We start from the raw sequence: 6,000 nt of genomic DNA, 5'->3' as shown, positions 1-6,000 counted from the left end.
AAGGATGTTTCTACTCACTATACAAGTAAGTTTATAAGAAAAAAAAATTTAAAAATAAATTTTTTAAGTGTTCATATTTTGATTTTAAGAAAATATTAGTTTTTATAAACTATAACTCAAAGTTTCTTTGCTTCAAATTCAAAAATCAAATGAATAAGTTGTTTATTTTACTATTTTAGTGAGTTTGTAAAAACAAACAGAAATATATATATATATATATATATATATATATATATATATATATATATATATATATATATATATATAATAGTGCTCGTTTTTAATAATCAAATTAATCAAATTCATGCTTAAATCATTTTATTATGTCTAACAAAATCTTGATGAATTGTATTCCTAATAGAAATATTCTTTTAAAAATACAGCAAATCCAAGAATCTATAAATAACTCTGAGCAAAATCTTAAAGATTCTTATAAACCTACTAATCAAGGTACAATTTTAAACAATAATCATATTCATGATGCTAGACGGTTCATAAGAGCAAGTATTAAAATTCGTTACAAACAGATACGTTATCTAAAAACAAAAGTATTTGTTTTCTAAAATTACTATTGATAATTACTCGCGATTAATGGTATCAGAGCCAAGAAAAGTTTTTGGGGTGGTTATGCATGATATATTTATTTCAAATTTATTTAATTTTGGTTTAGTATCCTATAATAAATTTATAAGTTTTAATAAGCATGATTCAGAGACAAGACTAGTGATTGGTTGGATTAGCGTAAAGCGCAGATAAGGACGTAAGTCGCAGTGCCGGACCACAATCATCGTCGGGACGATTTCCATCTGCTCACCATTATTAAAACAAGTAAGTTTTCTTATAGAATTTTAAAGCAAAATTAATTAAATATGAGTAAATTTTCAGGCATACTATCCAAAAAATATATTCCTGGTAAAAATATCAACAATGAACAAGATAATGATGATAATCAAATAAATTCTATTGAAGAAATCGTTAATAACATAGAACAAAGTTTGAATAATTGGACAATACCTAAAACTAATATTAATACAATATATAGAATATGAACTTTTGATTATTTTCAAGATTATTCTATTAAAATGACAGAACAAACTTTGTCTATTGGTCAAAACCAACAAAATTTACATTTGTTATCATCACGATCTATTCTAGAGCATAGAACGAAATATAAATTTTTACATGTCGGTTTAGTCCAAATTGCTATCAAGCCTCTATTTAGAATTGGAATAGATGCCCCTGTTCTCCTTATTTTAAGAGACAAGAGACATAAAGATTTTCAAAATTCTATTTTAGCTATGGCTGAAACAAATATTGCTAACAGACCTATTTATTTCAATTGTTATCCAAATTTCTCAGTAGGATTATTTGATAAAAATATTTTAGATACTTTGGTTTTAACTATAGAAACAAAAAATTTAGAATTTAAAGATGATACAAAGCCTTTAGCAATAATTTATCGTGTTTGTTACAAAACTATGACAACTACACTTGAACCAAAAACACGTTTATCAAGTCCTAGAAATGAAACAATTATTTTTGAAGCAAATACTAACCATACCAAAGTTCACACACCAAAAAGATTAAAATTGTCTGATATAACTCAATCATGTAATTGGAACTTACAAAATGTTATTGATCCAAAACCATTAGACTCTTCAAAACAAATCTCAAATATTATTGAATATAATGATGGTTTTGTAGATATAAAATTTTCTTTCTTAAATATTTCATCATCCAGATTATCAACTTCTTTTATCCCAGAAACAGGCTCTTCAAAATCTTCGTTTTTAAAGTCGAGATCTTTAAAACCAAAAACTGTTGACTATACTAATTCTATTCCCAAACTAGTGAAAATAGTCTTCTTAGTCCTACTAAATCAGATTTTATTGATGAACTTCAAAATTTTAAACAACAATTCTGAGTTCTAAAATACAAATTAATTGTTCACAAAATAATAAGCTTTGGGCTAATATGTTAAAAAGGCATTGGAAGATAAATTCTAATATATGCAAAACCATTCAACATTTAGAAGAAACTAGAACTCATGAAAATTATAATTTATACAAAATACCTCCGTATACTAATAAATATAATAAACAAATAGAAAAAATTTCTAGGCTAAAGATAGGAAAAAAAATACGAAAAATCAAGAAGTCATAATTTAGAATCGATAAAGCATATTTCTTCAATCCTAACAAAAACAACCTGTTAAAATGAATTTTTCGAATTTAGAATATCAAGTTGATTTTGATTATTTAAAAGATATTGAGTATTATAAAGATTATAACAATAAAAAAAGAGCTTGGCACGAAGAAAATTTTTCATACTGCTTAAGATTTCTCCATTTAGGCCTTTGGGAAGATTATGTTTTATCAAATAAAATTCATTCTCCTTTTTTTAAATGGTTTGAATTAATTTATGCCCCTAAATATAAAATAAATTACCCATTTAAAAATGATTCTATCACTCCCATTTTATAGAAAAAAATATAAAGATATTATTTCTAATAAATAAATTATTGTTAATTTTCCACCAAAAGGAGAAATTATTATTAACGATATGTTTATTGCAACTCCTTTAGTTCAAGCCCCAAATCAATTAACTACTGAAAAGGGTCTTCAAAAAATTATTTACCAAAATAATTATGTAAATGAAACCTTATCTAGTATTACCGAGCATTTAGTTAAAATTGAAGAGAAAATTTTCAAAGATAAAAACGTTAACAAGCAAGATATGGCAAACACTAGTAATTTAAGTTTTGTTCCTTGCCAAATCGATGGTAATTTTAATCTAGGAAATACATATTTAATTAACAAATTAGAAAAAAGACTTTCAAAACTTCATATCTCAAACACTAATAATATTAATACTCTTACGAATGAAGAATCTGAAAATAGTGATATTAATAGTGAAACAAATTTTGAAACTCTTGCTCAACAATTTGATACAAATGATGATATTAATCAACTCACTAATAACTTTTCAAATCTTAATAAAATTCATCAATCAAAGCAAAGCACTTTCGGAAAAAAAATCCAAAACCAGCCATAAGAAATTATTGGAATAGACCCTCTCTTCCAGATGTTCAACTTGAAGAACGAACTTTTCAATTTGATCGTTCTCAATATGATGGTAATTCTGTTTATGAATGGAATATTGATGGCCATTCTGAACATCAAATTATGAATATTGTACAAGAAATGACTATGGCTGTTAATGCTTATAAAGCTCATAATAATACTCAACTCCAAATTGTTAATATTATTACTTCTGGTTTTACTGGCAGTCTTAAAGGCTGGTGAGATTTCTATATTTCACAAGAAGAAAAAGATTATATTTTATCTGCTAAGAAAACTATTATAAAACACGAAAATAATCAACAAATACAAACGTTTGAAGATGATATGGTTAACACTTTAATTTTTGCTATTATCAAAAACTTTATAGGAGATCCTACTACTTTTCAAGAAAAAACTTCAGAAATTTTAATGAATTTACATTGCAGAAAACTTACTGATTTTAGATGGTATAAAGATAATTATCTTGTTAAAGTTTTTTCAAGACCTGATTGTAAAGAGTCTTATTGGAAAGAACGTTTTATTGCTGGCCTTCCAAAACTCTTTGCAGAAAGAGTTAGACAAAAATTAAGAGAAAATTTTAATAATACCATCCCTTATCAAAATTTAACTTATGGAGATTTAATAAACTATATTAATAAAGAGAGATTAGCAGTTTGTGCTGATCTTAGGTTTAAAGAAAAACTCAAAAAAGATAGAATTAACAGTAAAAATGAATTGGGAATTTTTTTGCCAACAATATGGTTATCAGCCCTTGAATGGTCCGTTTACATCAAAATCTAAAGTATTTAAGAAAAGATCTTCAAAATATTTCAGGAAAAAGAAATATAATCTTCCAGAAAATTATAAAAAGGGCAAAGATTACGCTTCGAAATCTAAAAAACCTTATAGACTAAATTATAAAAAAATCTAAAAGAAAATCAAAAGATATTATTATTTGTCATAAATATGGGCGTAATGGTCATACAGCTAATAATTGTTATGCTAAGACAAAAATAAATGAGTTAAATGTCTCTGAAGATTTGAAAGAACAAATAAGAAAAATTATTTTAAATACTGATTCAGATTCCGATGAAAGTATTTCTGATTTTCAAACAAATGATTTAAATATTCTCGAAAATACTACTTCAAGTTCAGAAGATTCTGATATTTGCGAGTGTATTGGTAAATGTCACGGTAATAATTTAATCAATGTAATTACTAGTAGTTCCATTAATGCTCTTTCACAAGATGATAAAGATCTTTTAAACTCTCTTGATTCTATAAAAGATAAAAATATGCAAGAATTGCTAATAAAACAGATGCTTAATAAAACTAATAACATAACTCCTGCTAATAATGAAAATTTTAATTTAAAAAATATATACGAAAGATTTACTGAAGCAAAACCAATTTCTATGCAAGAACTTCAAGAAGAATTAAAAATAGTAAAACAAGAAATAAAAAATAAAATTTTAATTTTAGAAAAGGAAAAACCTTCTACTTTTAAAAACAAAAATATAGAAATTAATAACAAAGAAGAAAATAAAATTAAAAATGTAACTATTGGTAAACTTATAAATAATCAATTTCTCAAAAATAGAACACTCAAATTACTTTAGTCAAGGATAATTTTAAAATCAACCTAACTGCTTTAATTGATAGTGGTGCTGATATGAATTGTATTCAAGAATGAATTTTTCCTACACAATTTTATGAAAAAACTACATCTAGACTTACTAGTGCCGGAGGTACAAAATTAATTGTAAATTATAAAGTTTCCGATGTTCATATTTGTAATGACCAAGATTACTGTTATAAAACTCACATAATTTTAGTAAAAGATCTCTCTTCTCCTTTAATTCTAGGAACACCTTTCATTACAAAACTATATCCTTTTATGGTTCATGATGATGGTATAAGAACCAATGTTTTTGGAAAGGAAATTATATTTAAATTTTGTGAATCTCCTCTATATTCAACGATTAATGTCCTTAATTATAAAACGCAACAAGCCAAATATCTTATTAACGAAATAAATAATGTTCGAATAACTAATCAATTAAATGATAATAATATTCAAAATAAAATAACAGGTTTAAAATTAAAATTTGAAAAAAAATGTTTGTTCTAATATTCCGAATGCCTTTTGGAATAGAAAACAACATATTGTAAAACTACCATATATAAAAGTTTTAATGAAAAAGATATTCCTTAAAAATCTAAAGCTATTCACATGAATAATGAATTAGAAAGTCATTGTAAAAATGAAATTCAGGATTTAATAAATAAAAAACTCATAAGACCTTCTAAATCACCGTGGTCTTGTTCAACATTTTATGTCATGAATGCCGCAGAATTAGAAAGAGGATCACTAAGATTAGTTATCAATTATAAACCTTTAAACAAAATTTTAGAATGGATTCGTTATCCTATTCCTAATAAACGAAATTTGCTAAAAAAACTTTATGATTCAAAAATATTTTCAAAGTTTGATATGAAATCAGGATTTTGGCAAATAGAACTTCATGAGGAAGATAAATAAAAAACTGGTTTTAATGTTCCCTTTGGGCATTTTGAATGGAATGTAATGTCTTTTGGATTAAAAAATGCTCCTTCTGAATTCCAAAATATTATGAATGATATCATAACTCCTATAAGTAATTTTGCTATTGCTTATATTGACGAGGTCCTAATTTTTTCAAAATCAATTGATCAACATTTTAAACATTTAAATCAATTTCATGATTTAATTTATCAAAATGGTTTAGCTGTCTCTGCAGCAAAAATGCATTTATTTAAAAATGAAAATCGTTTTTTAGGACATGATATTGTCAAAAACACTATTAGACCTATTACAAGAAGCTTGCAATTTTCTACTAAATTTTCTGATGAAATTAAAGATAAAAAGCAACTTCAAATATTTTTAGGATGCTTAAAT

The sequence above is a fragment of the Lactuca serriola genome, chromosome 8 (assembly GCF_051521515.1).
Source record: "Lactuca serriola cultivar US96UC23 chromosome 8, Lser_US96UC23_V15, whole genome shotgun sequence".
NCBI classification, from domain to species: domain Eukaryota; kingdom Viridiplantae; phylum Streptophyta; class Magnoliopsida; order Asterales; family Asteraceae; genus Lactuca; species Lactuca serriola.
Note: the sequence above shows the minus strand (reverse complement) of the source record.